We start from the raw sequence: 23102 nt of genomic DNA on the forward strand, positions 1-23102 counted from the left end.
TTAAAAAAAAAAAAAAAAAACGTTCTTGGCTGTGAAAGACTAGCAGGTAGGGGAACCGTGAAAAAACCATGCAAACGCTGTCAGAAGTGGAATTTGAACCCACGCCTCCAGGGGAGACTGCGACCTGAACGCAGCGCCTTAGACCGCTCGGCCATCCTGACACGGAGGTGCATTGTGCCACCGGAAAGTAGGGTGGTTGAGAGAGCTGAATTGTGGTCTTCTACGAAGCCTTCAATCAAGACATGTGAATGGCACCTAGCCCTTGAGGGCAGAAGTAAGGCAGCCTCCAGCTCTAGAATCATAGCTACCGTTATTAGGCCAACCCATGAATGGTGGCATAAGCACCAGTGTTGGCTTCTTGGCCATCCAGAAGAACGGAATACGGCCGCTCTCTTTTTAGGAAGAGAATGTTATGAATGCGGTCTAAGTCTTCTTGGAGCCAGTAAGGTTTTTTTTTTTTTTTTTTGCTCAAAGTGGGGTCAATGTTGTGAACCTTGACCAGGGTTGAATGTAATGTGATCTTTCATGTAAGGGGAGTTGACCTAGAGGCAGTGGCGGTTTTTGATAAGACAGCTGGTGAAAGAAAATAGGTTGTCAGGAAAGAAAGATACAGCGCATGAAATAACGCTTAGGCCCTAGTGAGATTTGAACTCACGACCCCTGGTTTACAAGACCAGTGCTCTAACCCCTGAGCTATAGAGCCACAGTGCTCTGTTGTGTAAATGTGTTAAAAAAAAAAAAAAAAAAAAAAAGTTCTTGGCTGTGAAAGACTAGCAGGTAGGGGAACCGTGAAAAAACCATGCAAACGCTGTCAGAAGTGGGATTTGAACCCACGCCTCCAGGGGAGACTGCGACCTGAACGCAGCTCCTTAGACCGCTCGGCCATCCTGACACGGAGGTGCATTGTGCCACGGGAAAGTAGGGTGGTTGAGAGAGCTGAATTGTGGTCTTCTACGAAGCCTTCAATCAAGACATGTGAATGGCACCTAGCCCTTGAGGGCAGAAGTAAGGCAGCCTCCAGCTCTAGAATCATAGCTACCGTTATTAGGCCAACCCATGAATGGTGGCATAAGCACCAGTGTTGGCTTCTTGGCCATCCAGAAGAACGGAATACGGCCGCTCTCTTTTTAGGAAGAGAATGTTATGAATGTGGTCTAAGTCTTCTTGGAGCCAGTAAGGTTTTTTTTTTTTTTTTTGCTCAAAGTGGGGTCAATGTTGTGAACCTTGACCAGGGTTGAATGTAATGTGATCTTTCATGTAAGGGGAGTTGACCTAGAGGCAGTGGCGGTTTTTGATAAGACAGCTGGTGAAAGAAAATAGGTTGTCAGGAAAGAAAGATACAGCGCATGAAATAACGCTTAGGCCCTAGTGAGATTTGAACTCACGACCCCTGGTTTACAAGACCAGTGCTCTAACCCCTGAGCTATAGAGCCACAGTGCTCTGTTGTGTAAATGTGTTAAAAAAAAAAAAAAAAAAAACGTTCTTGGCTGTGAAAGACTAGCAGGTAGGGGAACCGTGAAAAAACCATGCAAACGCTGTCAGAAGTGGGATTTGAACCCACGCCTCCAGGGGAGACTGCGACCTGAACGCAGCGCCTTAGACCGCTCGGCCATCCTGACACGGAGGTGCATTGTGCCACCGGAAAGTAGGGTGGTTGAGAGAGCTGAATTGTGGTCTTCTACGAAGCCTTCAATCAAGACATGTGAATGGCACCTAGCCCTTGAGGGCAGAAGTAAGGCAGCCTCCAGCTCTAGAATCATAGCTACCGTTATTAGGCCAACCCATGAATGGTGGCATAAGCACCAGTGTTGGCTTCTTGGCCATCCAGAAGAACGGAATACGGCCGCTCTCTTTTTAGGAAGAGAATGTTATGAATGTGGTCTAAGTCTTCTTGGAGCCAGTAAGGTTTTTTTTTTTTTTTTTGCTCAAAGTGGGGTCAATGTTGTGAACCTTGACCAGGGTTGAATGTAATGTGATCTTTCATGTAAGGGGAGTTGACCTAGAGGCAGTGGCGGTTTTTGATAAGACAGCTGGTGAAAGAAAATAGGTTGTCAGGAAAGAAAGATACAGCGCATGAAATAACGCTTAGGCCCTAGTGAGATTTGAACTCACGACCCCTGGTTTACAAGACCAGTGCTCTAACCCCTGAGCTATAGAGCCACAGTGCTCTGTTGTGTAAATGTGTTAAAAAAAAAAAAAAAAAAAACGTTCTTGGCTGTGAAAGACTAGCAGGTAGGGGAACCGTGAAAAAACCATGCAAACGCTGTCAGAAGTGGGATTTGAACCCACGCCTCCAGGGGAGACTGCGACCTGAACGCAGCGCCTTAGACCGCTCGGCCATCCTGACACGGAGGTGCATTGTGCCACCGGAAAGTAGGGTGGTTGAGAGAGCTGAATTGTGGTCTTCTACGAAGCCTTCAATCAAGACATGTGAATGGCACCTAGCCCTTGAGGGCAGAAGTAAGGCAGCCTCCAGCTCTAGAATCATAGCTACCGTTATTAGGCCAACCCATGAATGGTGGCATAAGCACCAGTGTTGGCTTCTTGGCCATCCAGAAGAACGGAATACGGCCGCTCTCTTTTTAGGAAGAGAATGTTATGAATGTGGTCTAAGTCTTCTTGGAGCCAGTAAGGTTTTTTTTTTTTTTTTTGCTCAAAGTGGGGTCAATGTTGTGAACCTTGACCAGGGTTGAATGTAATGTGATCTTTCATGTAAGGGGAGTTGACCTAGAGGCAGTGGCGGTTTTTGATAAGACAGCTGGTGAAAGAAAATAGGTTGTCAGGAAAGAAAGATACAGCGCATGAAATAACGCTTAGGCCCTAGTGAGATTTGAACTCACGACCCCTGGTTTACAAGACCAGTGCTCTAACCCCTGAGCTATAGAGCCACAGTGCTCTGTTGTGTAAATGTGTTAAAAAAAAAAAAAAAAAAAACGTTCTTGGCTGTGAAAGACTAGCAGGTAGGGGAACCGTGAAAAAACCATGCAAACGCTGTCAGAAGTGGGATTTGAACCCACGCCTCCAGGGGAGACTGCGACCTGAACGCAGCGCCTTAGACCGCTCGGCCATCCTGACACGGAGGTGCATTGTGCCACCGGAAAGTAGGGTGGTTGAGAGAGCTGAATTGTGGTCTTCTACGAAGCCTTCAATCAAGACATGTGAATGGCACCTAGCCCTTGAGGGCAGAAGTAAGGCAGCCTCCAGCTCTAGAATCATAGCTACCGTTATTAGGCCAACCCATGAATGGTGGCATAAGCACCAGTGTTGGCTTCTTGGCCATCCAGAAGAACGGAATACGGCCGCTCTCTTTTTAGGAAGAGAATGTTATGAATGCGGTCTAAGTCTTCTTGGAGCCAGTAAGGTTTTTTTTTTTTTTTTGCTTAAAGTGGGGTCAATGTTGTGAACCTTGACCAGGGTTGAATGTAATGTGATCTTTCATGTAAGGGGAGTTGACCTAGAGGCAGTGGCGGTTTTTGATAAGACAGCTGGTGAAAGAAAATAGGTTGTCAGGAAAGAAAGATACAGCGCATGGAATAACGCTTAGGCCCTAGTGAGATTTGAACTCACGACCCCTGGTTTACAAGACCAGTGCTCTAACCCCTGAGCTATAGAGCCACAGTGCTCTGTTGTGTAAATGTGTTAAAAAAAAAAAAAAAAAAAAAACGTTCTTGGCTGTGAAAGACTAGCAGGTAGGGGAACCATGAAAAAACCATGCAAACGCTGTCAGAAGTGGGATTTGAACCCACGCCTCCAGGGGAGACTGCGACCTGAACGCAGCGCCTTAGACCGCTCGGCCATCCTGACACGGAGGTGCATTGTGCCACCGGAAAGTAGGGTGGTTGAGAGAGCTGAATTGTGGTCTTCTACGAAGCCTTCAATCAAGACATGTGAATGGCACCTAGCCCTTGAGGGCAGAAGTAAGGCAGCCTCCAGCTCTAGAATCATAGCTACCGTTATTAGGCCAACCCATGAATGGTGGCATAAGCACCAGTGTTGGCTTCTTGGCCATCCAGAAGAACGGAATACGGCCGCTCTCTTTTTAGGAAGAGAATGTTATGAATGTGGTCTAAGTCTTCTTGGAGCCAGTAAGGTTTTTTTTTTTTTTTTTGCTCAAAGTGGGGTCAATGTTGTGAACCTTGACCAGGGTTGAATTTAATGTGATCTTTCATGTAAGGGGAGTTGACCTAGAGGCAGTGGCGGTTTTTGATAAGACAGCTGGTGAAAGAAAATAGGTTGTCAGGAAAGAAAGATACAGCGCATGAAATAACGCTTAGGCCCTAGTGAGATTTGAACTCACGACCCCTGGTTTACAAGACCAGTGCTCTAACCCCTGAGCTATAGAGCCACAGTGCTCTGTTGTGTAAATGTGTTAAAAAAAAAAAAAAAAAAAACGTTCTTGGCTGTGAAAGACTAGCAGGTAGGGGAACCGTGAAAAAACCATGCAAACGCTGTCAGAAGTGGGATTTGAACCCACGCCTCCAGGGGAGACTGCGACCTGAACGCAGCGCCTTAGACCGCTCGGCCATCCTGACACGGAGGTGCATTGTGCCACCGGAAAGTAGGGTGGTTGAGAGAGCTGAATTGTGGTCTTCTACGAAGCCTTCAATCAAGACATGTGAATGGCACCTAGCCCTTGAGGGCAGAAGTAAGGCAGCCTCCAGCTCTAGAATCATAGCTACCGTTATTAGGCCAACCCATGAATGGTGGCATAAGCACCAGTGTTGGCTTCTTGGCCATCCAGAAGAACGGAATACGGCCGCTCTCTTTTTAGGAAGAGAATGTTATGAATGCGGTCTAAGTCTTCTTGAAGCCAGTAAGGTTTTTTTTTTTTTTTTGCTCAAAGTGGGGTCAATGTTGTGAACCTTGACCAGGGTTGAATGTAATGTGATCTTTCATGTAAGGGGAGTTGACCTAGAGGCAGTGGCGGTTTTTGATAAGACAGCTGGTGAAAGAAAATAGGTTGTCAGGAAAGAAAGATACAGCGCATGAAATAACGCTTAGGCCCTAGTGAGATTTGAACTCACGACCCCTGGTTTACAAGACCAGTGCTCTAACCCCTGAGCTATAGAGCCACAGTGCTCTGTTGTGTAAATGTGTTAAAAAAAAAAAAAAAAAAAACGTTCTTGGCTGTGAAAGACTAGCAGGTAGGGGAACCGTGAAAAAACCATGCAAACGCTGTCAGAAGTGGGATTTGAACCCACGCCTCCAGGGGAGACTGCGACCTGAACGCAGCGCCTTAGACCGCTCGGCCATCCTGACACGGAGGTGCATTGTGCCACCGGAAAGTAGGGTGGTTGAGAGAGCTGAATTGTGGTCTTCTACGAAGCCTTCAATCAAGACATGTGAATGGCACCTAGCCCTTGAGGGCAGAAGTAAGGCAGCCTCCAGCTCTAGAATCATAGCTACCGTTATTAGGCCAACCCATGAATGGTGGCATAAGCACCAGTGTTGGCTTCTTGGCCATCCAGAAGAACGGAATACGGCCGCTCTCTTTTTAGGAAGAGAATGTTATGAATGCGGTCTAAGTCTTCTTGGAGCCAGTAAGGTTTTTTTTTTTTTTTTTTTGCTCAAAGTGGGGTCAATGTTGTGAACCTTGACCAGGGTTGAATGTAATGTGATCTTTCATGTAAGGGGAGTTGACCTAGAGGCAGTGGCGGTTTTTGATAAGACAGCTGGTGAAAGAAAATAGGTTGTCAGGAAAGAAAGATACAGCGCATGAAATAACGCTTAGGCCCTAGTGAGATTTGAACTCACGACCCCTGGTTTACAAGACCAGTGCTCTAACCCCTGAGCTATAGAGCCACAGTGCTCTGTTGTGTAAATGTGTTTAAAAAAAAAAAAAAAAAAAAACGTTCTTGGCTGTGAAAGACTAGCAGGTAGGGGAACCGTGAAAAAACCATGCAAACGCTGTCAGAAGTGGGATTTGAACCCACGCCTCCAGGGGAGACTGCGACCTGAACGCAGCGCCTTAGACCGCTCGGCCATCCTGACACGGAGGTGCATTGTGCCACCGGAAAGTAGGGTGGTTGAGAGAGCTGAATTGTGGTCTTCTACGAAGCCTTCAATCAAGACATGTGAATGGCACCTAGCCCTTGAGGGCAGAAGTAAGGCAGCCTCCAGCTCTAGAATCATAGCTACCGTTATTAGGCCAACCCATGAATGGTGGCATAAGCACCAGTGTTGGCTTCTTGGCCATCCAGAAGAACGGAATACGGCCGCTCTCTTTTTAGGAAGAGAATGTTATGAATGTGGTCTAAGTCTTCTTGGAGCCAGTAAGGTTTTTTTTTTTTTTTTTGCTCAAAGTGGGGTCAATGTTGTGAACCTTGACCAGGGTTGAATTTAATGTGATCTTTCATGTAAGGGGAGTTGACCTAGAGGCAGTGGCGGTTTTTGATAAGACAGCTGGTGAAAGAAAATAGGTTGTCAGGAAAGAAAGATACAGCGCATGAAATAACGCTTAGGCCCTAGTGAGATTTGAACTCACGACCCCTGGTTTACAAGACCAGTGCTCTAACCCCTGAGCTATAGAGCCACAGTGCTCTGTTGTGTAAATGTGTTAAAAAAAAAAAAAAAAAAAACGTTCTTGGCTGTGAAAGACTAGCAGGTAGGGGAACCGTGAAAAAACCATGCAAACGCTGTCAGAAGTGGGATTTGAACCCACGCCTCCAGGGGAGACTGCGACCTGAACGCAGCGCCTTAGACCGCTCGGCCATCCTGACACGGAGGTGCATTGTGCCACCGGAAAGTAGGGTGGTTGAGAGAGCTGAATTGTGGTCTTCTACGAAGCCTTCAATCAAGACATGTGAATGGCACCTAGCCCTTGAGGGCAGAAGTAAGGCAGCCTCCAGCTCTAGAATCATAGCTACCGTTATTAGGCCAACCCATGAATGGTGGCATAAGCACCAGTGTTGGCTTCTTGGCCATCCAGAAGAACGGAATACGGCCGCTCTCTTTTTAGGAAGAGAATGTTATGAATGCGGTCTAAGTCTTCTTGGAGCCAGTAAGGTTTTTTTTTTTTTTTTGCTCAAAGTGGGGTCAATGTTGTGAACCTTGACCAGGGTTGAATGTAATGTGATCTTTCATGTAAGGGGAGTTGACCTAGAGGCAGTGGCGGTTTTTGATAAGACAGCTGGTGAAAGAAAATAGGTTGTCAGGAAAGAAAGATACAGCGCATGAAATAACGCTTAGGCCCTAGTGAGATTTGAACTCACGACCCCTGGTTTACAAGACCAGTGCTCTAACCCCTGAGCTATAGAGCCACAGTGCTCTGTTGTGTAAATGTGTTAAAAAAAAAAAAAAAAAAAACGTTCTTGGCTGTGAAAGACTAGCAGGTAGGGGAACCGTGAAAAAACCATGCAAACGCTGTCAGAAGTGGGATTTGAACCCACGCCTCCAGGGGAGACTGCGACCTGAACGCAGCGCCTTAGACCGCTCGGCCATCCTGACACGGAGGTGCATTGTGCCACCGGAAAGTAGGGTGGTTGAGAGAGCTGAATTGTGGTCTTCTACGAAGCCTTCAATCAAGACATGTGAATGGCACCTAGCCCTTGAGGGCAGAAGTAAGGCAGCCTCCAGCTCTAGAATCATAGCTACCGTTATTAGGCCAACCTATGAATGGTGGCATAAGCACCAGTGTTGGCTTCTTGGCCATCCAGAAGAACGGAATACGGCCGCTCTCTTTTTAGGAAGAGAATGTTATGAATGTGGTCTAAGTCTTCTTGGAGCCAGTAAGGTTTTTTTTTTTTTTTTTTTGCTCAAAGTGGGGTCAATGTTGTGAACCTTGACCAGGGTTGAATGTAATGTGATCTTTCATGTAAGGGGAGTTGACCTAGAGGCAGTGGCGGTTTTTGATAAGACAGCTGGTGAAAGAAAATAGGTTGTAAGGAAAGAAAGATACAGCGCATGAAATAACGCTTAGGCCCTAGTGAGATTTGAACTCACGACCCCTGGTTTACAAGACCAGTGCTCTAACCCCTGAGCTATAGAGCCACAGTGCTCTGTTGTGTAAATGTGTTTAAAAAAAAAAAAAAAAAAAACGTTCTTGGCTGTGAAAGACTAGCAGGTAGGGGAACCGTGAAAAAACCATGCAAACGCTGTCAGAAGTGGGATTTGAACCCACGCCTCCAGGGGAGACTGCGACCTGAACGCAGCGCCTTAGACCGCTCGGCCATCCTGACACGGAGGTGCATTGTGCCACCGGAAAGTAGGGTGGTTGAGAGAGCTGAATTGTGGTCTTCTACGAAGCCTTCAATCAAGACATGTGAATGGCACCTAGCCCTTGAGGGCAGAAGTAAGGCAGCCTCCAGCTCTAGAATCATAGCTACCGTTATTAGGCCAACCCATGAATGGTGGCATAAGCACCAGTGTTGGCTTCTTGGCCATCCAGAAGAACGGAATACGGCCGCTCTCTTTTTAGGAAGAGAATGTTATGAATGTGGTCTAAGTCTTCTTGGAGCCAGTAAGGTTTTTTTTTTTTTTTTTGCTCAAAGTGGGGTCAATGTTGTGAACCTTGACCAGGGTTGAATGTAATGTGATCTTTCATGTAAGGGGAGTTGACCTAGAGGCAGTGGCGGTTTTTGATAAGACAGCTGGTGAAAGAAAATAGGTTGTCAGGAAAGAAAGATACAGCGCATGAAATAACGCTTAGGCCCTAGTGAGATTTGAACTCACGACCCCTGGTTTACAAGACCAGTGCTCTAACCCCTGAGCTATAGAGCCACAGTGCTCTGTTGTGTAAATGTGTTAAAAAAAAAAAAAAAAAAAACGTTCTTGGCTGTGAAAGACTAGCAGGTAGGGGAACCGTGAAAAAACCATGCAAACGCTGTCAGAAGTGGGATTTGAACCCACGCCTCCAGGGGAGACTGCGACCTGAACGCAGCGCCTTAGACCACTCGGCCATCCTGACACGGAGGTGCATTGTGCCACCGGAAAGTAGGGTGGTTGAGAGAGCTGAATTGTGGTCTTCTACGAAGCCTTCAATCAAGACATGTGAATGGCACCTAGCCCTTGAGGGCAGAAGTAAGGCAGCCTCCAGCTCTAGAATCATAGCTACCGTTATTAGGCCAACCCATGAATGGTGGCATAAGCACCAGTGTTGGCTTCTTGGCCATCCAGAAGAACGGAATACGGCCGCTCTCTTTTTAGGAAGAGAATGTTATGAATGCGGTCTAAGTCTTCTTGGAGCCAGTAAGGTTTTTTTTTTTTTTTTGCTCAAAGTGGGGTCAATGTTGTGAACCTTGACCAGGGTTGAATGTAATGTGATCTTTCATGTAAGGGGAGTTGACCTAGAGGCAGTGGCGGTTTTTGATAAGACAGCTGGTGAAAGAAAATAGGTTGTCAGGAAAGAAAGATACAGCGCATGGAATAACGCTTAGGCCCTAGTGAGATTTGAACTCACGACCCCTGGTTTACAAGACCAGTGCTCTAACCCCTGAGCTATAGAGCCACAGTGCTCTGTTGTGTAAATGTGTTAAAAAAAAAAAAAAAAACGTTCTTGGCTGTGAAAGACTAGCAGGTAGGGGAACCGTGAAAAAACCATGCAAACGCTGTCAGAAGTGGGATTTGAACCCACGCCTCCAGGGGAGACTGCGACCTGAACGCAGCGCCTTAGACCGCTCGGCCATCCTGACACGGAGGTGCATTGTGCCACCGGAAAGTAGGGTGGTTGAGAGAGCTGAATTGTGGTCTTCTACGAAGCCTTCAATCAAGACATGTGAATGGCACCTAGCCCTTGAGGGCAGAAGTAAGGCAGCCTCCAGCTCTAGAATCATAGCTACCGTTATTAGGCCAACCCATGAATGGTGGCATAAGCACCAGTGTTGGCTTCTTGGCCATCCAGAAGAACGGAATACGGCCGCTCTCTTTTTAGGAAGAGAATGTTATGAATGTGGTCTAAGTCTTCTTGGAGCCAGTAAGGTTTTTTTTTTTTTTTTTGCTCAAAGTGGGGTCAATGTTGTGAACCTTGACCAGGGTTGAATGTAATGTGATCTTTCATGTAAGGGGAGTTGACCTAGAGGCAGTGGCGGTTTTTGATAAGACAGCTGGTGAAAGAAAATAGGTTGTCAGGAAAGAAAGATACAGCGCATGAAATAACGCTTAGGCCCTAGTGAGATTTGAACTCACGACCCCTGGTTTACAAGACCAGTGCTCTAACCCCTGAGCTATAGAGCCACAGTGCTCTGTTGTGTAAATGTGTTAAAAAAAAAAAAAAAAACGTTCTTGGCTGTGAAAGACTAGCAGGTAGGGGAACCGTGAAAAAACCATGCAAACGCTGTCAGAAGTGGGATTTGAACCCACGCCTCCAGGGGAGACTGCGACCTGAACGCAGCGCCTTAGACCGCTCGGCCATCCTGACACGGAGGTGCATTGTGCCACCGGAAAGTAGGGTGGTTGAGAGAGCTGAATTGTGGTCTTCTACGAAGCCTTCAATCAAGACATGTGAATGGCACCTAGCCCTTGAGGGCAGAAGTAAGGCAGCCTCCAGCTCTAGAATCATAGCTACCGTTATTAGGCCAACCCATGAATGGTGGCATAAGCACCAGTGTTGGCTTCTTGGCCATCCAGAAGAACGGAATACGGCCGCTCTCTTTTTAGGAAGAGAATGTTATGAATGTGGTCTAAGTCTTCTTGGAGCCAGTAAGGTTTTTTATTTTTTTTTTGCTCAAAGTGGGGTCAATGTTGTGAACCTTGACCAGGGTTGAATGTAATGTGATCTTTCATGTAAGGGGAGTTGACCTAGAGGCAGTGGCGGTTTTTGATAAGACAGCTGGTGAAAGAAAATAGGTTGTCAGGAAAGAAAGATACAGCGCATGAAATAACGCTTAGGCCCTAGTGAGATTTGAACTCACGACCCCTGGTTTACAAGACCAGTGCTCTAACCCCTGAGCTATAGAGCCACAGTGCTCTGTTGTGTAAATGTGTTAAAAAAAAAAAAAAAAAAAACGTTCTTGGCTGTGAAAGACTAGCAGGTAGGGGAACCGTGAAAAAACCATGCAAACGCTGTCAGAAGTGGGATTTGAACCCACGCCTCCAGGGGAGACTGCGACCTGAACGCAGCGCCTTAGACCGCTCGGCCATCCTGACACGGAGGTGCATTGTGCCACCGGAAAGTAGGGTGGTTGAGAGAGCTGAATTGTGGTCTTCTACGAAGCCTTCAATCAAGACATGTGAATGGCACCTAGCCCTTGAGGGCAGAAGTAAGGCAGCCTCCAGCTCTAGAATCATAGCTACCGTTATTAGGCCAACCCATGAATGGTGGCATAAGCACCAGTGTTGGCTTCTTGGCCATCCAGAAGAACGGAATACGGCCGCTCTCTTTTTAGGAAGAGAATGTTATGAATGTGGTCTAAGTCTTCTTGGAGCCAGTAAGGTTTTTTTTTTTTTTTTTGCTCAAAGTGGGGTCAATGTTGTGAACCTTGACCAGGGTTGAATGTAATGTGATCTTTCATGTAAGGGGAGTTGACCTAGAGGCAGTGGCGGTTTTTGATAAGACAGCTGGTGAAAGAAAATAGGTTGTCAGGAAAGAAAGATACAGCGCATGAAATAACGCTTAGGCCCTAGTGAGATTTGAACTCACGACCCCTGGTTTACAAGACCAGTGCTCTAACCCCTGAGCTATAGAGCCACAGTGCTCTGTTGTTTAAATGTGTTAAAAAAAAAAAAAAAAAAAACGTTCTTGGCTGTGAAAGACTAGCAGGTAGGGGAACCGTGAAAAAACCATGCAAACGCTGTCAGAAGTGGGATTTGAACCCACGCCTCCAGGGGAGACTGCGACCTGAACGCAGCGCCTTAGACCGCTCGGCCATCCTGACACGGAGGTGCATTGTGCCACCGGAAAGTAGGGTGGTTGAGAGAGCTGAATTGTGGTCTTCTACGAAGCCTTCAATCAAGACATGTGAATGGCACCTAGCCCTTGAGGGCAGAAGTAAGGCAGCCTCCAGCTCTAGAATCATAGCTACCGTTATTAGGCCAACCCATGAATGGTGGCATAAGCACCAGTGTTGGCTTCTTGGCCATCCAGAAGAACGGAATACGGCCGCTCTCTTTTTAGGAAGAGAATGTTATGAATGTGGTCTAAGTCTTCTTGGAGCCAGTAAGGTTTTTTTTTTTTTTTTTGCTCAAAGTGGGGTCAATGTTGTGAACCTTGACCAGGGTTGAATGTAATGTGATCTTTCATGTAAGGGGAGTTGACCTAGAGGCAGTGGCGGTTTTTGATAAGACAGCTGGTGAAAGAAAATAGGTTGTCAGGAAAGAAAGATACAGCGCATGAAATAACGCTTAGGCCCTAGTGAGATTTGAACTCACGACCCCTGGTTTACAAGACCAGTGCTCTAACCCCTGAGCTATAGAGCCACAGTGCTCTGTTGTGTAAATGTGTTAAAAAAAAAAAAAAAAAAAACGTTCTTGGCTGTGAAAGACTAGCAGGTAGGGGAACCGTGAAAAAACCATGCAAACGCTGTCAGAAGTGGGATTTGAACCCACGCCTCCAGGGGAGACTGCGACCTGAACGCAGCGCCTTAGACCGCTCGGCCATCCTGACACGGAGGTGCATTGTGCCACCGGAAAGTAGGGTGGTTGAGAGAGCTGAATTGTGGTCTTCTACGAAGCCTTCAATCAAGACATGTGAATGGCACCTAGCCCTTGAGGGCAGAAGTAAGGCAGCCTCCAGCTCTAGAATCATAGCTACCGTTATTAGGCCAACCCATGAATGGTGGCATAAGCACCAGTGTTGGCTTCTTGGCCATCCAGAAGAACGGAATACGGCCGCTCTCTTTTTAGGAAGAGAATGTTATGAATGTGGTCTAAGTCTTCTTGGAGCCAGTAAGGTTTTTTTTTTTTTTTTTGCTCAAAGTGGGGTCAATGTTGTGAACCTTGACCAGGGTTGAATGTAATGTGATCTTTCATGTAAGGGGAGTTGACCTAGAGGCAGTGGCGGTTTTTGATAAGACAGCTGGTGAAAGAAAATAGGTTGTCAGGAAAGAAAGATACAGCGCATGAAATAACGCTTAGGCCCTAGTGAGATTTGAACTCACGACCCCTGGTTTACAAGACCAGTGCTCTAACCCCTGAGCTATAGAGCCACAGTGCTCTGTTGTGTAAATGTGTTAAAAAAAAAAAAAAAAAAACGTTCTTGGCTGTGAAAGACTAGCAGGTAGGGGAACCGTGAAAAAACCAAGCAAACGCTGTCAGAAGTGGGATTTGAACCCACGCCTCCAGGGGAGACTGCGACCTGAACGCAGCGCCTTAGACCGCTCGGCCATCCTGACACGGAGGTGCATTGTGCCACCGGAAAGTAGGGTGGTTGAGAGAGCTGAATTGTGGTCTTCTACGAAGCCTTCAATCAAGACATGTGAATGGCACCTAGCCCTTGAGGGCAGAAGTAAGGCAGCCTCCAGCTCTAGAATCATAGCTACCGTTATTAGGCCAACCCATGAATGGTGGCATAAGCACCAGTGTTGGCTTCTTGGCCATCCAGAAGAACGGAATACGGCCGCTCTCTTTTTAGGAAGAGAATGTTATGAATGTGGTCTAAGTCTTCTTGGAGCCAGTAAGGTTTTTTTTTTTTTTTTTGCTCAAAGTGGGGTCAATGTTGTGAACCTTGACCAGGGTTGAATGTAATGTGATCTTTCATGTAAGGGGAGTTGACCTAGAGGCAGTGGCGGTTTTTGATAAGACAGCTGGTGAAAGAAAATAGGTTGTCAGGAAAGAAAGATACAGCGCATGAAATAACGCTTAGGCCCTAGTGAGATTTGAACTCACGACCCCTGGTTTACAAGACCAGTGCTCTAACCCCTGAGCTATAGAGCCACAGTGCTCTGTTGTGTAAATGTGTTAAAAAAAAAAAAAAAAAAAAACGTTCTTGGCTGTGAAAGACTAGCAGGTAGGGGAACCGTGAAAAAACCATGCAAACGCTGTCAGAAGTGGGATTTGAACCCACGCCTCCAGGGGAGACTGCGACCTGAACGCAGCGCCTTAGACCGCTCGGCCATCCTGACACGGAGGTGCATTGTGCCACCGGAAAGTAGGGTGGTTGAGAGAGCTGAATTGTGGTCTTCTACGAAGCCTTCAATCAAGACATGTGAATGGCACCTAGCCCTTGAGGGCAGAAGTAAGGCAGCCTCCAGCTCTAGAATCATAGCTACCGTTATTAGGCCAACCCATGAATGGTGGCATAAGCACCAGTGTTGGCTTCTTGGCCATCCAGAAGAACGGAATACGGCCGCTCTCTTTTTAGGAAGAGAATGTTATGAATGTGGTCTAAGTCTTCTTGGAGCCAGTAAGGTTTTTTTTTTTTTTTTTGCTCAAAGTGGGGTCAATGTTGTGAACCTTGACCAGGGTTGAATGTAATGTGATCTTTCATGTAAGGGGAGTTGACCTAGAGGCAGTGGCGGTTTTTGATAAGACAGCTGGTGAAAGAAAATAGGTTGTCAGGAAAGAAAGATACAGCGCATGAAATAACGCTTAGGCCCTAGTGAGATTTGAACTCACGACCCCTGGTTTACAAGACCAGTGCTCTAACCCCTGAGCTATAGAGCCACAGTGCTCTGTTGTGTAAATGTGTTAAAAAAAAAAAAAAAAAACGTTCTTGGCTGTGAAAGACTAGCAGGTAGGGGAACCGTGAAAAAACCATGCAAACGCTGTCAGAAGTGGGATTTGAACCCACGCCTCCAGGGGAGACTGCGACCTGAACGCAGCGCCTTAGACCGCTCGGCCATCCTGACACGGAGGTGCATTGTGCCACCGGAAAGTAGGGTGGTTGAGAGAGCTGAATTGTGGTCTTCTACGAAGCCTTCAATCAAGACATGTGAATGGCACCTAGCCCTTGAGGGCAGAAGTAAGGCAGCCTCCAGCTCTAGAATCATAGCTACCGTTATTAGGCCAACCCATGAATGGTGGCATAAGCACCAGTGTTGGCTTCTTGGCCATCCAGAAGAACGGAATACGGCCGCTCTCTTTTTAGGAAGAGAATGTTATGAATGTGGTCTAAGTCTTCTTGGAGCCAGTAAGGTTTTTTTTTTTTTTTTTGCTCAAAGTGGGGTCAATGTTGTGAACCTTGACCAGGGTTGAATGTAATGTGATCTTTCATGTAAGGGGAGTTGACCTAGAGGCAGTGGCGGTTTTTGATAAGACAGCTGGTGAAAGAAAATAGGTTGTCAGGAAAGAAAGATACAGCGCATGAAATAACGCTTAGGCCCTAGTGAGATTTGAACTCACGACCCCTGGTTTACAAGACCAGTGCTCTAACCCCTGAGCTATAGAGCCACAGTGCTCTGTTGTGTAAATGTGTTAAAAAAAAAAAAAAAAAAAACGTTCTTGGCTGTGAAAGACTAGCAGGTAGGGGAACCGTGAAAAAACCATGCAAACGCTGTCAGAAGTGGGATTTGAACCCACGCCTCCAGAGGAGACTGCGACCTGAACGCAGCGCCTTAGACCGCTCGGCCATCCTGACACGGAGGTGCATTGTGCCACCGGAAAGTAGGGTGGTTGAGAGAGCTGAATTGTGGTCTTCTACGAAGCCTTCAATCAAGACATGTGAATGGCACCTAGCCCTTGAGGGCAGAAGTAAGGCAGCCTCCAGCTCTAGAATCATAGCTACCGTTATTAGGCCAACCCATGAATGGTGGCATAAGCACCAGTGTTGGCTTCTTGGCCATCCAGAAGAACGGAATACGGCCGCTCTCTTTTTAGGAAGAGAATGTTATGAATGTGGTCTAAGTCTTCTTGGAGCCAGTAAGGTTTTTTTTTTTTTTTTTGCTCAAAGTGGGGTCAATGTTGTGAACCTTGACCAGGGTTGAATGTAATGTGATCTTTCATGTAAGGGGAGTTGACCTAGAGGCAGTGGCGGTTTTTGATAAGACAGCTGGTGAAAGAAAATAGGTTGTCAGGAAAGAAAGATACAGCGCATGAAATAACGCTTAGGCCCTAGTGAGATTTGAACTCACGACCCCTGGTTTACAAGACCAGTGCTCTAACCCCTGAGCTATAGAGCCACAGTGCTCTGTTGTGTAAATGTGTTAAAAAAAAAAAAAAAAAAAACGTTCTTGGCTGTGAAAGACTAGCAGGTAGGGGAACCGTGAAAAAACCATGCAAACGCTGTCAGAAGTGGGATTTGAACCCACGCCTCCAGGGGAGACTGCGACCTGAACGCAGCGCCTTAGACCGCTCGGCCATCCTGACACGGAGGTGCATTGTGCCACCGGAAAGTAGGGTGGTTGAGAGAGCTGAATTGTGGTCTTCTACGAAGCCTTCAATCAAGACATGTGAATGGCACCTAGCCCTTGAGGGCAGAAGTAAGGCAGCCTCCAGCTCTAGAATCATAGCTACCGTTATTAGGCCAACCCATGAATGGTGGCATAAGCACCAGTGTTGGCTTCTTGGCCATCCAGAAGAACGGAATACGGCCGCTCTCTTTTTAGGAAGAGAATGTTATGAATGTGGTCTAAGTCTTCTTGGAGCCAGTAAGGTTTTTTTTTTTTTTTGCTCAAAGTGGGGTCAATGTTGTGAACCTTGACCAGGGTTGAATGTAATGTGATCTTTCATGTAAGGGGAGTTGACCTAGAGGCAGTGGCGGTTTTTGATAAGACAGCTGGTGAAAGAAAATAGGTTGTCAGGAAAGAAAGATACAGCGCATGAAATAACGCTTAGGCCCTAGTGAGATTTGAACTCACACAGTGCTCTGTTGTGTAAATGTGTTAAAAAAAAAAAAAAAAAAAACGTTCTTGGCTGTGAAAGACTAGCAGGTAGGGGAACCGTGAAAAAACCATGCAAACGCTGTCAGAAGTGGGATTTGAACCCACGCCTCCAGGAGAGACTGCGACCTGAACGCAGCGCCTTAGACCGCTCGGCCATCCTGACACGGAGGTGCATTGTGCCACCGGAAAGTAGGGTGGTTGAGAGAGCTGAATTGTGGTCTTCTACGAAGCCTTCAATCAAGACATGTGAATGGCACCTAGCCCTTGAGGGCAGAAGTAAGGCAGCCTCCAGCTCTAGAATCATAGCTACCGTTATTAGGCCAACCCATGAATGGTGGCATAAGCACCAGTGTTGGCTTCTTGGCCATCCAGAAGAACGGAATACGGCCGCTCTCTTTTTAGGAAGAGAATGTTATGAATGCGGTCTAAGTCTTCTTGGAGCCAGTAAGGTTTTTTGTTTTTTTTTTGCTCAAAGTGGGGTCAATGTTGTGAACCTTGACCAGGGTTGAATGTAATGTGATCTTTCATGTAAGGGGAGTTGACCTAGAGGCAGTGGCGGTTTTTGATAAGACAGCTGGTGAAAGAAAATAGGTTGTCAGGAAAGAAAGATACAGCGCATGAAATAACGCTTAGGCCCTAGTGAGATTTGAACTCACGACCCCTGGTTTACAAGACCAGTGCTCTAACCCCTGAGCTATAGAGCCACAGTGCTCTGTTGTGTAAATGTGTTAAAAAAAAAAAAAAAAAAAACGTTCTTGGCTGTGAAAGACTAGCAGGTAGGGGAACCGTGAAAAAACCATGCAAACGCTGTCAGAAGTGGGATTTGAACCCACACCTCCAGGGGAGACTGCGACCTGAACGCAGCGCCTTAGACCGCTCGGCCATCCTGACACGGAGGTGCATTGTGCCACCGGAAAGTAGGGTGGTTGAGAGAGCTGAATTGTGGTCTTCTACGAAGCCTTCAATCAAGACATGTGAATGGCACCTAGCCCTTGAGGGCAGAAGTAAGGCAGCCTCCAGCTCTAGAATCATAGCTACCGTTATTAGGCCAACCCATGAATGGTGGCATAAGCACCAGTGTTGGCTTCTTGGCCATCCAGAAGAACGGAATACGGCCGCTCTCTTTTTAGGAAGAGAATGTTATGAATGCGGTCTAAGTCTTCTTGGAGCCAGTAAGGTTTTTTTTTTTTTTTTTGCTCAAAGTGGGGTCAATGTTGTGAACCTTGACCAGGGTTGAATGTAATGTGATCTTTCATGTAAGGGGAGTTGACCTAGAGGCAGTGGCGGTTTTTGATAAGACAGCTGGTGAAAGAAAATAGGTTGTCAGGAAAGAAAGATACAGCGCATGAAATAACGCTTAGGCCCTAGTGAGATTTGAACTCACGACCCCTGGTTTACAAGACCAGTGCTCTAACCCCTGAGCTATAGAGCCACAGTGCTCTGTTGTGTAAATGTGTTAAAAAAAAAAAAAAAAAAACGTTCTTGGCTGTGAAAGACTAGCAGGTAGGGGAACCGTGAAAAAACCATGCAAACGCTGTCAGAAGTGGGATTTGAACCCACGCCTCCAGGGGAGACTGCGACCTGAACGCAGCGCCTTAGACCGCTCGGCCATCCTGACACGGAGGTGCATTGTGCCACCGGAAAGTAGGGTGGTTGAGAGAGCTGAATTGTGGTCTTCTACGAAGCCTTCAATCAAGACATGTGAATGGCACCTAGCCCTTGAGGGCAGAAGTAAGGCAGCCTCCAGCTCTAGAATCATAGCTACCGTTATTAGGCCAACCCATGAATGGTGGCATAAGCACCAGTGTTGGCTTCTTGGCCATCCAGAAGAACGGAATACGGCCGCTCTCTTTTTAGGAAGAGAATGTTATGAATGCGGTCTAAGTCTTCTTGGAGCCAGTAAGGTTTTTTTTTTTTTTTTGCTCAAAGTGGGGTCAATGTTGTGAACCTTGACCAGGGTTGAATGTAATGTGATCTTTCATGTAAGGGGAGTTGACCTAGAGGCAGTGGCGGTTTTTGATAAGACAGCTGGTGAAAGAAAATAGGTTGTCAGGAAAGAAAGATACAGCGCATGAAATAACGCTTAGGCCCTAGTGAGATTTGAACTCACGACCCCTGGTTTACAAGACCAGTGCTCTAACCCCTGAGCTATAGAGCCACAGTGCTCTGTTGTGTAAATGTGTTAAAAAAAAAAAAAAAAACGTTCTTGGCTGTGAAAGACTAGCAGGTAGGGGAACCGTGAAAAAACCATGCAAACGCTGTCAGAATTGTGGTCTTCTACGAAGCCTTCAATCAAGACATGTGAATGGCACCTAGCCCTTGAGGGCAGAAGTAAGGCAGCCTCCAGCTCTAGAATCATAGCTACCGTTATTAGGCCAACCCATGAATGGTGGCATAAGCACCAGTGTTGGCTTCTTGGCCATCCAGAAGAACGGAATACGGCCGCTCTCTTTTTAGGAAGAGAATGTTATGAATGTGGTCTAAGTCTTCTTGGAGCCAGTAAGGTTTTTTTTTTTTTTTGCTTAAAGTGGGGTCAATGTTGTGAACCTTGACCAGGGTTGAATGTAATGTGATCTTTCATGTAAGGGGAGTTGACCTAGAGGCAGTGGCGGTTTTTGATAAGACAGCTGGTGAAAGAAAATAGGTTGTCAGGAAAGAAAGATACAGCGCATGAAATAACACTTAGGCCCTAGTGAGATTTGAACTCACGACCCCTGGTTTACAAGACCAGTGCTCTAACCCCTGAGCTATAGAGCCACAGTGCTCTGTTGTGTAAATGTGTTAAAAAAAAAAAAAAAAAAACGTTCTTGGCTGTGAAAGACTAGCAGGTAGGGGAACCGTGAAAAAACCATGCAAACGCTGTCAGAAGTGGGATTTGAACCCACGCCTCCAGGGGAGACTGCGACCTGAACGCAGCGCCTTAGACTGCTCGGCCATCCTGACACGGAGGTGCATTGTGCCACCGGAAAGTAGGGTGGTTGAGAGAGCTGAATTGTGGTCTTCTACGAAGCCTTCAATCAAGACATGTGAATGGCACCTAGCCCTTGAGGGCAGAAGTAAGGCAGCCTCCAGCTCTAGAATCATAGCTACCGTTATTAGGCCAACCCATGAATGGTGGCATAAGCACCAGTGTTGGCTTCTTGGCCATCCAGAAGAACGGAATACGGCCGCTCTCTTTTTAGGAAGAGAATGTTATGAATGTGGTCTAAGTCTTCTTGGAGCCAGTAAGGTTTTTTTTTTTTTTTTGCTCAAAGTGGGGTCAATGTTGTGAACCTTGACCAGGGTTGAATGTAATGTGATCTTTCATGTAAGGGGAGTTGACCTAGAGGCAGTGGCGGTTTTTGATAAGACAGCTGGTGAAAGAAAATAGGTTGTCAGGAAAGAAAGATACAGCGCATGAAATAACGCTTAGGCCCTAGTGAGATTTGAACTCACGACCCCTGGTTTACAAGACCAGTGCTCTAACCCCTGAGCTATAGAGCCACAGTGCTCTGTTGTGTAAATGTGTTAAAAAAAAAAAAAAAAAAAAAAACGTTCTTGGCTGTGAAAGACTAGCAGGTAGGGGAACCGTGAAAAAACCATGCAAACGCTGTCAGAAGTGGGATTTGAACCCACGCCTCCAGGGGAGACTGCGACCTGAACGCAGCGCCTTAGACCGCTCAGCCATCCTGACACGGAGGTGCATTGTGCCACCGGAAAGTAGGGTGGTTGAGAGAGCTGAATTGTGGTCTTCTACGAAGCCTTCAATCAAGACATGTGAATGGCACCTAGCCCTTGAGGGCAGAAGTAAGGCAGCCTCCAGCTCTAGAATCATAGCTACCGTTATTAGGCCAACCCATGAATGGTGGCATAAGCACCAGTGTTGGCTTCTTGGCCATCCAGAAGAACGGAATACGGCCGCTCTCTTTTTAGGAAGAGAATGTTATGAATGTGGTCTAAGTCTTCTTGGAGCCAGTAAGGGTTTTTTTTTTTTTTTGCTCAAAGTGGGGTCAATGTTGTGAACCTTGACCAGGGTTGAATGTAATGTGATCTTTCATGTAAGGGGAGTTGACCTAGAGGCAGTGGCGGTTTTTGATAAGACAGCTGGTGAAAGAAAATAGGTTGTCAGGAAAGAAAGATACAGCGCATGAAATAACACTTAGGCCCTAGTGAGATTTGAACTCACGACCCCTGGTTTACAAGACCAGTGCTCTAACCCCTGAGCTATAGAGCCACAGTGCTCTGTTGTGTAAATGTGTTAAAAAAAAAAAAAAAAAAACGTTCTTGGCTGTGAAAGACTAGCAGGTAGGGGAACCGTGAAAAAACCATGCAAACGCTGTCAGAAGTGGGATTTGAACCCACGCCTCCAGGGGAGACTGCGACCTGAACGCAGCGCCTTAGACCGCTCGGCCATCCTGACACGGAGGTGCATTGTGCCACCGGAAAGTAGGGTGGTTGAGAGAGCTGAATTGTGGTCTTCTACGAAGCCTTCAATCAAGACATGTGAATGGCACCTAGCCCTTGAGGGCAGAAGTAAGGCAGCCTCCAGCTCTAGAATCATAGCTACCGTTATTAGGCCAACCCATGAATGGTGGCATAAGCACCAGTGTTGGCTTCTTGGCCATCCAGAAGAACGGAATACGGCCGCTCTCTTTTTAGGAAGAGAATGTTATGAATGTGGTCTAAGTCTTCTTGGAGCCAGTAAGGTTTTTTTTTTTTTTTTGCTCAAAGTGGGGTCAATGTTGTGAACCTTGACCAGGGTTGAATGTAATGTGATCTTTCATGTAAGGGGAGTTGACCTAGAGGCAGTGGCGGTTTAAGATAAGACAGCTGGTGAAAGAAAATAGGTTGTCAGGAAAGAAAGATACAGCGCATGAAATAACGCTTAGGCCCTAGTGAGATTTGAACTCACGACCCCTGGTTTACAAGACCAGTGCTCTAACCCCTGAGCTCTAGAGCCACAGTGCTCTGTTGTGTAAATGTGTTAAAAAAAAAAAAAAAAACGTTCTTGGCTGTGAAAGACTAGCAGGTAGGGGAACCGTGAAAAAACCATGCAAACGCTGTCAGAAGTGGGATTTGAACCCACGCCTCCAGGGGAGACTGCGACCTGAACGCAGCGCCTTAGACCGCTCAGCCATCCTGACACGGAGGTGCATTGTGCCACCGGAAAGTAGGGTGGTTGAGAGAGCTGAATTGTGGTCTTCTACGAAGCCTTCAATCAAGACATGTGAATGGCACCTAGCCCTTGAGGGCAGAAGTAAGGCAGCCTCCAGCTCTAGAATCATAGCTACCGTTATTAGGCCAACCCATGAATGGTGGCATAAGCACCAGTGTTGGCTTCTTGGCCATCCAGAAGAACGGAATACGGCCGCTCTCTTTTTAGGAAGAGAATGTTATGAATGTGGTCTAAGTCTTCTTGGAGCCAGTAAGGGTTTTTTTTTTTTTTTGCTCAAAGTGGGGTCAATGTTGTGAACCTTGACCAGGGTTGAATGTAATGTGATCTTTCATGTAAGGGGAGTTGACCTAGAGGCAGTGGCGGTTTTTGATAAGACAGCTGGTGAAAGAAAATAGGTTGTCAGGAAAGAAAGATACAGCGCATGAAATAACACTTAGGCCCTAGTGAGATTTGAACTCACGACCCCTGGTTTACAAGACCAGTGCTCTAACCCCTGAGCTATAGAGCCACAGTGCTCTGTTGTGTAAATGTGTTAAAAAAAAAAAAAAAAAAACGTTCTTGGCTGTGAAAGACTAGCAGGTAGGGGAACCGTGAAAAAACCATGCAAACGCTGTCAGAAGTGGGATTTGAACCCACGCCTCCAGGGGAGACTGCGACCTGAACGCAGCGCCTTAGACCGCTCGGCCATCCTGACACGGAGGTGCATTGTGCCACCGGAAAGTAGGGTGGTTGAGAGAGCTGAATTGTGGTCTTCTACGAAGCCTTCAATCAAGACATGTGAATGGCACCTAGCCCTTGAGGGCAGAAGTAAGGCAGCCTCCAGCTCTAGAATCATAGCTACCGTTATTAGGCCAACCCATGAATGGTGGCATAAGCACCAGTGTTGGCTTCTTGGCCATCCAGAAGAACGGAATACGGCCGCTCTCTTTTTAGGAAGAGAATGTTATGAATGTGGTCTAAGTCTTCTTGGAGCCAGTAAGGTTTTTTTTTTTTTTTTGCTCAAAGTGGGGTCAATGTTGTGAACCTTGACCAGGGTTGAATGTAATGTGATCTTTCATGTAAGGGGAGTTGACCTAGAGGCAGTGGCGGTTTAAGATAAGACAGCTGGTGAAAGAAAATAGGTTGTCAGGAAAGAAAGATACAGCACATGAAATAACGCTTAGGCCCTAGTGAGATTTGAACTCACGACCCCTGGTTTACAAGACCAGTGCTCTAACCCCTGAGCTATAGAGCCACAGTGCTCTGTTGTGTAAAT

The 23102-nt window shown here is 46.6% G+C and overlaps 58 non-coding genes across 58 annotated transcripts; all 58 read right to left on the reverse strand.

Annotated features, from left to right (window-relative positions):
• Positions 1 to 630: 630 nt before the first annotated feature.
• TRNAT-UGU (transfer RNA threonine (anticodon UGU)) lies at positions 631 to 703 on the reverse strand. Its single transcript has one exon. It is a non-coding gene; the product is annotated as a tRNA-Thr (tRNA).
• A 657-nt stretch (positions 704 to 1360) lies between these two features.
• On the reverse strand, positions 1361 to 1433 carry TRNAT-UGU (transfer RNA threonine (anticodon UGU)). The gene has a single exon. It is a non-coding gene; the product is annotated as a tRNA-Thr (tRNA).
• Positions 1434 to 1537: 104 nt separating this feature from the next.
• On the reverse strand, positions 1538 to 1620 carry TRNAL-CAG (transfer RNA leucine (anticodon CAG)). Its single transcript has one exon. It is a non-coding gene; the product is annotated as a tRNA-Leu (tRNA).
• A 468-nt stretch (positions 1621 to 2088) lies between these two features.
• On the reverse strand, positions 2089 to 2161 carry TRNAT-UGU (transfer RNA threonine (anticodon UGU)). The gene has a single exon. It is a non-coding gene; the product is annotated as a tRNA-Thr (tRNA).
• Positions 2162 to 2265: 104 nt separating this feature from the next.
• On the reverse strand, positions 2266 to 2348 carry TRNAL-CAG (transfer RNA leucine (anticodon CAG)). The gene has a single exon. It is a non-coding gene; the product is annotated as a tRNA-Leu (tRNA).
• A 468-nt stretch (positions 2349 to 2816) lies between these two features.
• Positions 2817 to 2889, reverse strand: TRNAT-UGU (transfer RNA threonine (anticodon UGU)). Its single transcript has one exon. It is a non-coding gene; the product is annotated as a tRNA-Thr (tRNA).
• Positions 2890 to 2993: 104 nt separating this feature from the next.
• Positions 2994 to 3076, reverse strand: TRNAL-CAG (transfer RNA leucine (anticodon CAG)). The gene has a single exon. It is a non-coding gene; the product is annotated as a tRNA-Leu (tRNA).
• Positions 3077 to 3543: 467 nt separating this feature from the next.
• Positions 3544 to 3616, reverse strand: TRNAT-UGU (transfer RNA threonine (anticodon UGU)). Its single transcript has one exon. It is a non-coding gene; the product is annotated as a tRNA-Thr (tRNA).
• A 106-nt stretch (positions 3617 to 3722) lies between these two features.
• TRNAL-CAG (transfer RNA leucine (anticodon CAG)) lies at positions 3723 to 3805 on the reverse strand. Its single transcript has one exon. It is a non-coding gene; the product is annotated as a tRNA-Leu (tRNA).
• Positions 3806 to 4273: 468 nt separating this feature from the next.
• On the reverse strand, positions 4274 to 4346 carry TRNAT-UGU (transfer RNA threonine (anticodon UGU)). Its single transcript has one exon. It is a non-coding gene; the product is annotated as a tRNA-Thr (tRNA).
• Positions 4347 to 4450: 104 nt separating this feature from the next.
• Positions 4451 to 4533, reverse strand: TRNAL-CAG (transfer RNA leucine (anticodon CAG)). The gene has a single exon. It is a non-coding gene; the product is annotated as a tRNA-Leu (tRNA).
• Positions 4534 to 5000: 467 nt separating this feature from the next.
• TRNAT-UGU (transfer RNA threonine (anticodon UGU)) lies at positions 5001 to 5073 on the reverse strand. The gene has a single exon. It is a non-coding gene; the product is annotated as a tRNA-Thr (tRNA).
• A 104-nt stretch (positions 5074 to 5177) lies between these two features.
• On the reverse strand, positions 5178 to 5260 carry TRNAL-CAG (transfer RNA leucine (anticodon CAG)). Its single transcript has one exon. It is a non-coding gene; the product is annotated as a tRNA-Leu (tRNA).
• A 470-nt stretch (positions 5261 to 5730) lies between these two features.
• TRNAT-UGU (transfer RNA threonine (anticodon UGU)) lies at positions 5731 to 5803 on the reverse strand. The gene has a single exon. It is a non-coding gene; the product is annotated as a tRNA-Thr (tRNA).
• Positions 5804 to 5909: 106 nt separating this feature from the next.
• Positions 5910 to 5992, reverse strand: TRNAL-CAG (transfer RNA leucine (anticodon CAG)). The gene has a single exon. It is a non-coding gene; the product is annotated as a tRNA-Leu (tRNA).
• A 468-nt stretch (positions 5993 to 6460) lies between these two features.
• Positions 6461 to 6533, reverse strand: TRNAT-UGU (transfer RNA threonine (anticodon UGU)). Its single transcript has one exon. It is a non-coding gene; the product is annotated as a tRNA-Thr (tRNA).
• A 104-nt stretch (positions 6534 to 6637) lies between these two features.
• Positions 6638 to 6720, reverse strand: TRNAL-CAG (transfer RNA leucine (anticodon CAG)). Its single transcript has one exon. It is a non-coding gene; the product is annotated as a tRNA-Leu (tRNA).
• A 467-nt stretch (positions 6721 to 7187) lies between these two features.
• Positions 7188 to 7260, reverse strand: TRNAT-UGU (transfer RNA threonine (anticodon UGU)). The gene has a single exon. It is a non-coding gene; the product is annotated as a tRNA-Thr (tRNA).
• Positions 7261 to 7364: 104 nt separating this feature from the next.
• On the reverse strand, positions 7365 to 7447 carry TRNAL-CAG (transfer RNA leucine (anticodon CAG)). Its single transcript has one exon. It is a non-coding gene; the product is annotated as a tRNA-Leu (tRNA).
• Positions 7448 to 7917: 470 nt separating this feature from the next.
• TRNAT-UGU (transfer RNA threonine (anticodon UGU)) lies at positions 7918 to 7990 on the reverse strand. Its single transcript has one exon. It is a non-coding gene; the product is annotated as a tRNA-Thr (tRNA).
• A 105-nt stretch (positions 7991 to 8095) lies between these two features.
• TRNAL-CAG (transfer RNA leucine (anticodon CAG)) lies at positions 8096 to 8178 on the reverse strand. Its single transcript has one exon. It is a non-coding gene; the product is annotated as a tRNA-Leu (tRNA).
• Positions 8179 to 8646: 468 nt separating this feature from the next.
• On the reverse strand, positions 8647 to 8719 carry TRNAT-UGU (transfer RNA threonine (anticodon UGU)). Its single transcript has one exon. It is a non-coding gene; the product is annotated as a tRNA-Thr (tRNA).
• Positions 8720 to 8823: 104 nt separating this feature from the next.
• TRNAL-CAG (transfer RNA leucine (anticodon CAG)) lies at positions 8824 to 8906 on the reverse strand. The gene has a single exon. It is a non-coding gene; the product is annotated as a tRNA-Leu (tRNA).
• A 467-nt stretch (positions 8907 to 9373) lies between these two features.
• Positions 9374 to 9446, reverse strand: TRNAT-UGU (transfer RNA threonine (anticodon UGU)). The gene has a single exon. It is a non-coding gene; the product is annotated as a tRNA-Thr (tRNA).
• A 101-nt stretch (positions 9447 to 9547) lies between these two features.
• TRNAL-CAG (transfer RNA leucine (anticodon CAG)) lies at positions 9548 to 9630 on the reverse strand. Its single transcript has one exon. It is a non-coding gene; the product is annotated as a tRNA-Leu (tRNA).
• Positions 9631 to 10098: 468 nt separating this feature from the next.
• TRNAT-UGU (transfer RNA threonine (anticodon UGU)) lies at positions 10099 to 10171 on the reverse strand. Its single transcript has one exon. It is a non-coding gene; the product is annotated as a tRNA-Thr (tRNA).
• A 101-nt stretch (positions 10172 to 10272) lies between these two features.
• Positions 10273 to 10355, reverse strand: TRNAL-CAG (transfer RNA leucine (anticodon CAG)). The gene has a single exon. It is a non-coding gene; the product is annotated as a tRNA-Leu (tRNA).
• Positions 10356 to 10823: 468 nt separating this feature from the next.
• On the reverse strand, positions 10824 to 10896 carry TRNAT-UGU (transfer RNA threonine (anticodon UGU)). Its single transcript has one exon. It is a non-coding gene; the product is annotated as a tRNA-Thr (tRNA).
• Positions 10897 to 11000: 104 nt separating this feature from the next.
• Positions 11001 to 11083, reverse strand: TRNAL-CAG (transfer RNA leucine (anticodon CAG)). Its single transcript has one exon. It is a non-coding gene; the product is annotated as a tRNA-Leu (tRNA).
• Positions 11084 to 11551: 468 nt separating this feature from the next.
• On the reverse strand, positions 11552 to 11624 carry TRNAT-UGU (transfer RNA threonine (anticodon UGU)). The gene has a single exon. It is a non-coding gene; the product is annotated as a tRNA-Thr (tRNA).
• A 104-nt stretch (positions 11625 to 11728) lies between these two features.
• On the reverse strand, positions 11729 to 11811 carry TRNAL-CAG (transfer RNA leucine (anticodon CAG)). The gene has a single exon. It is a non-coding gene; the product is annotated as a tRNA-Leu (tRNA).
• A 468-nt stretch (positions 11812 to 12279) lies between these two features.
• On the reverse strand, positions 12280 to 12352 carry TRNAT-UGU (transfer RNA threonine (anticodon UGU)). Its single transcript has one exon. It is a non-coding gene; the product is annotated as a tRNA-Thr (tRNA).
• Positions 12353 to 12456: 104 nt separating this feature from the next.
• TRNAL-CAG (transfer RNA leucine (anticodon CAG)) lies at positions 12457 to 12539 on the reverse strand. Its single transcript has one exon. It is a non-coding gene; the product is annotated as a tRNA-Leu (tRNA).
• Positions 12540 to 13007: 468 nt separating this feature from the next.
• On the reverse strand, positions 13008 to 13080 carry TRNAT-UGU (transfer RNA threonine (anticodon UGU)). Its single transcript has one exon. It is a non-coding gene; the product is annotated as a tRNA-Thr (tRNA).
• A 103-nt stretch (positions 13081 to 13183) lies between these two features.
• Positions 13184 to 13266, reverse strand: TRNAL-CAG (transfer RNA leucine (anticodon CAG)). The gene has a single exon. It is a non-coding gene; the product is annotated as a tRNA-Leu (tRNA).
• A 468-nt stretch (positions 13267 to 13734) lies between these two features.
• TRNAT-UGU (transfer RNA threonine (anticodon UGU)) lies at positions 13735 to 13807 on the reverse strand. Its single transcript has one exon. It is a non-coding gene; the product is annotated as a tRNA-Thr (tRNA).
• Positions 13808 to 13912: 105 nt separating this feature from the next.
• On the reverse strand, positions 13913 to 13995 carry TRNAL-CAG (transfer RNA leucine (anticodon CAG)). Its single transcript has one exon. It is a non-coding gene; the product is annotated as a tRNA-Leu (tRNA).
• Positions 13996 to 14463: 468 nt separating this feature from the next.
• Positions 14464 to 14536, reverse strand: TRNAT-UGU (transfer RNA threonine (anticodon UGU)). The gene has a single exon. It is a non-coding gene; the product is annotated as a tRNA-Thr (tRNA).
• Positions 14537 to 14638: 102 nt separating this feature from the next.
• On the reverse strand, positions 14639 to 14721 carry TRNAL-CAG (transfer RNA leucine (anticodon CAG)). The gene has a single exon. It is a non-coding gene; the product is annotated as a tRNA-Leu (tRNA).
• Positions 14722 to 15189: 468 nt separating this feature from the next.
• On the reverse strand, positions 15190 to 15262 carry TRNAT-UGU (transfer RNA threonine (anticodon UGU)). The gene has a single exon. It is a non-coding gene; the product is annotated as a tRNA-Thr (tRNA).
• Positions 15263 to 15366: 104 nt separating this feature from the next.
• On the reverse strand, positions 15367 to 15449 carry TRNAL-CAG (transfer RNA leucine (anticodon CAG)). Its single transcript has one exon. It is a non-coding gene; the product is annotated as a tRNA-Leu (tRNA).
• A 468-nt stretch (positions 15450 to 15917) lies between these two features.
• On the reverse strand, positions 15918 to 15990 carry TRNAT-UGU (transfer RNA threonine (anticodon UGU)). Its single transcript has one exon. It is a non-coding gene; the product is annotated as a tRNA-Thr (tRNA).
• A 104-nt stretch (positions 15991 to 16094) lies between these two features.
• On the reverse strand, positions 16095 to 16177 carry TRNAL-CAG (transfer RNA leucine (anticodon CAG)). Its single transcript has one exon. It is a non-coding gene; the product is annotated as a tRNA-Leu (tRNA).
• A 595-nt stretch (positions 16178 to 16772) lies between these two features.
• On the reverse strand, positions 16773 to 16855 carry TRNAL-CAG (transfer RNA leucine (anticodon CAG)). The gene has a single exon. It is a non-coding gene; the product is annotated as a tRNA-Leu (tRNA).
• A 468-nt stretch (positions 16856 to 17323) lies between these two features.
• On the reverse strand, positions 17324 to 17396 carry TRNAT-UGU (transfer RNA threonine (anticodon UGU)). Its single transcript has one exon. It is a non-coding gene; the product is annotated as a tRNA-Thr (tRNA).
• Positions 17397 to 17500: 104 nt separating this feature from the next.
• TRNAL-CAG (transfer RNA leucine (anticodon CAG)) lies at positions 17501 to 17583 on the reverse strand. Its single transcript has one exon. It is a non-coding gene; the product is annotated as a tRNA-Leu (tRNA).
• Positions 17584 to 18051: 468 nt separating this feature from the next.
• Positions 18052 to 18124, reverse strand: TRNAT-UGU (transfer RNA threonine (anticodon UGU)). Its single transcript has one exon. It is a non-coding gene; the product is annotated as a tRNA-Thr (tRNA).
• A 103-nt stretch (positions 18125 to 18227) lies between these two features.
• On the reverse strand, positions 18228 to 18310 carry TRNAL-CAG (transfer RNA leucine (anticodon CAG)). The gene has a single exon. It is a non-coding gene; the product is annotated as a tRNA-Leu (tRNA).
• A 467-nt stretch (positions 18311 to 18777) lies between these two features.
• TRNAT-UGU (transfer RNA threonine (anticodon UGU)) lies at positions 18778 to 18850 on the reverse strand. Its single transcript has one exon. It is a non-coding gene; the product is annotated as a tRNA-Thr (tRNA).
• A 526-nt stretch (positions 18851 to 19376) lies between these two features.
• TRNAT-UGU (transfer RNA threonine (anticodon UGU)) lies at positions 19377 to 19449 on the reverse strand. Its single transcript has one exon. It is a non-coding gene; the product is annotated as a tRNA-Thr (tRNA).
• A 653-nt stretch (positions 19450 to 20102) lies between these two features.
• TRNAT-UGU (transfer RNA threonine (anticodon UGU)) lies at positions 20103 to 20175 on the reverse strand. Its single transcript has one exon. It is a non-coding gene; the product is annotated as a tRNA-Thr (tRNA).
• A 107-nt stretch (positions 20176 to 20282) lies between these two features.
• On the reverse strand, positions 20283 to 20365 carry TRNAL-CAG (transfer RNA leucine (anticodon CAG)). The gene has a single exon. It is a non-coding gene; the product is annotated as a tRNA-Leu (tRNA).
• A 467-nt stretch (positions 20366 to 20832) lies between these two features.
• TRNAT-UGU (transfer RNA threonine (anticodon UGU)) lies at positions 20833 to 20905 on the reverse strand. The gene has a single exon. It is a non-coding gene; the product is annotated as a tRNA-Thr (tRNA).
• A 103-nt stretch (positions 20906 to 21008) lies between these two features.
• On the reverse strand, positions 21009 to 21091 carry TRNAL-CAG (transfer RNA leucine (anticodon CAG)). The gene has a single exon. It is a non-coding gene; the product is annotated as a tRNA-Leu (tRNA).
• Positions 21092 to 21732: 641 nt separating this feature from the next.
• On the reverse strand, positions 21733 to 21815 carry TRNAL-CAG (transfer RNA leucine (anticodon CAG)). The gene has a single exon. It is a non-coding gene; the product is annotated as a tRNA-Leu (tRNA).
• A 467-nt stretch (positions 21816 to 22282) lies between these two features.
• Positions 22283 to 22355, reverse strand: TRNAT-UGU (transfer RNA threonine (anticodon UGU)). Its single transcript has one exon. It is a non-coding gene; the product is annotated as a tRNA-Thr (tRNA).
• Positions 22356 to 22458: 103 nt separating this feature from the next.
• On the reverse strand, positions 22459 to 22541 carry TRNAL-CAG (transfer RNA leucine (anticodon CAG)). Its single transcript has one exon. It is a non-coding gene; the product is annotated as a tRNA-Leu (tRNA).
• Positions 22542 to 23008: 467 nt separating this feature from the next.
• On the reverse strand, positions 23009 to 23081 carry TRNAT-UGU (transfer RNA threonine (anticodon UGU)). The gene has a single exon. It is a non-coding gene; the product is annotated as a tRNA-Thr (tRNA).
• Positions 23082 to 23102: the final 21 nt, after the last annotated feature.

This window comes from Hyperolius riggenbachi, chromosome 1 (assembly GCF_040937935.1).
Source record: "Hyperolius riggenbachi isolate aHypRig1 chromosome 1, aHypRig1.pri, whole genome shotgun sequence".
In the NCBI taxonomy this organism is placed as follows: Eukaryota; Metazoa; Chordata; class Amphibia; order Anura; family Hyperoliidae; genus Hyperolius; species Hyperolius riggenbachi.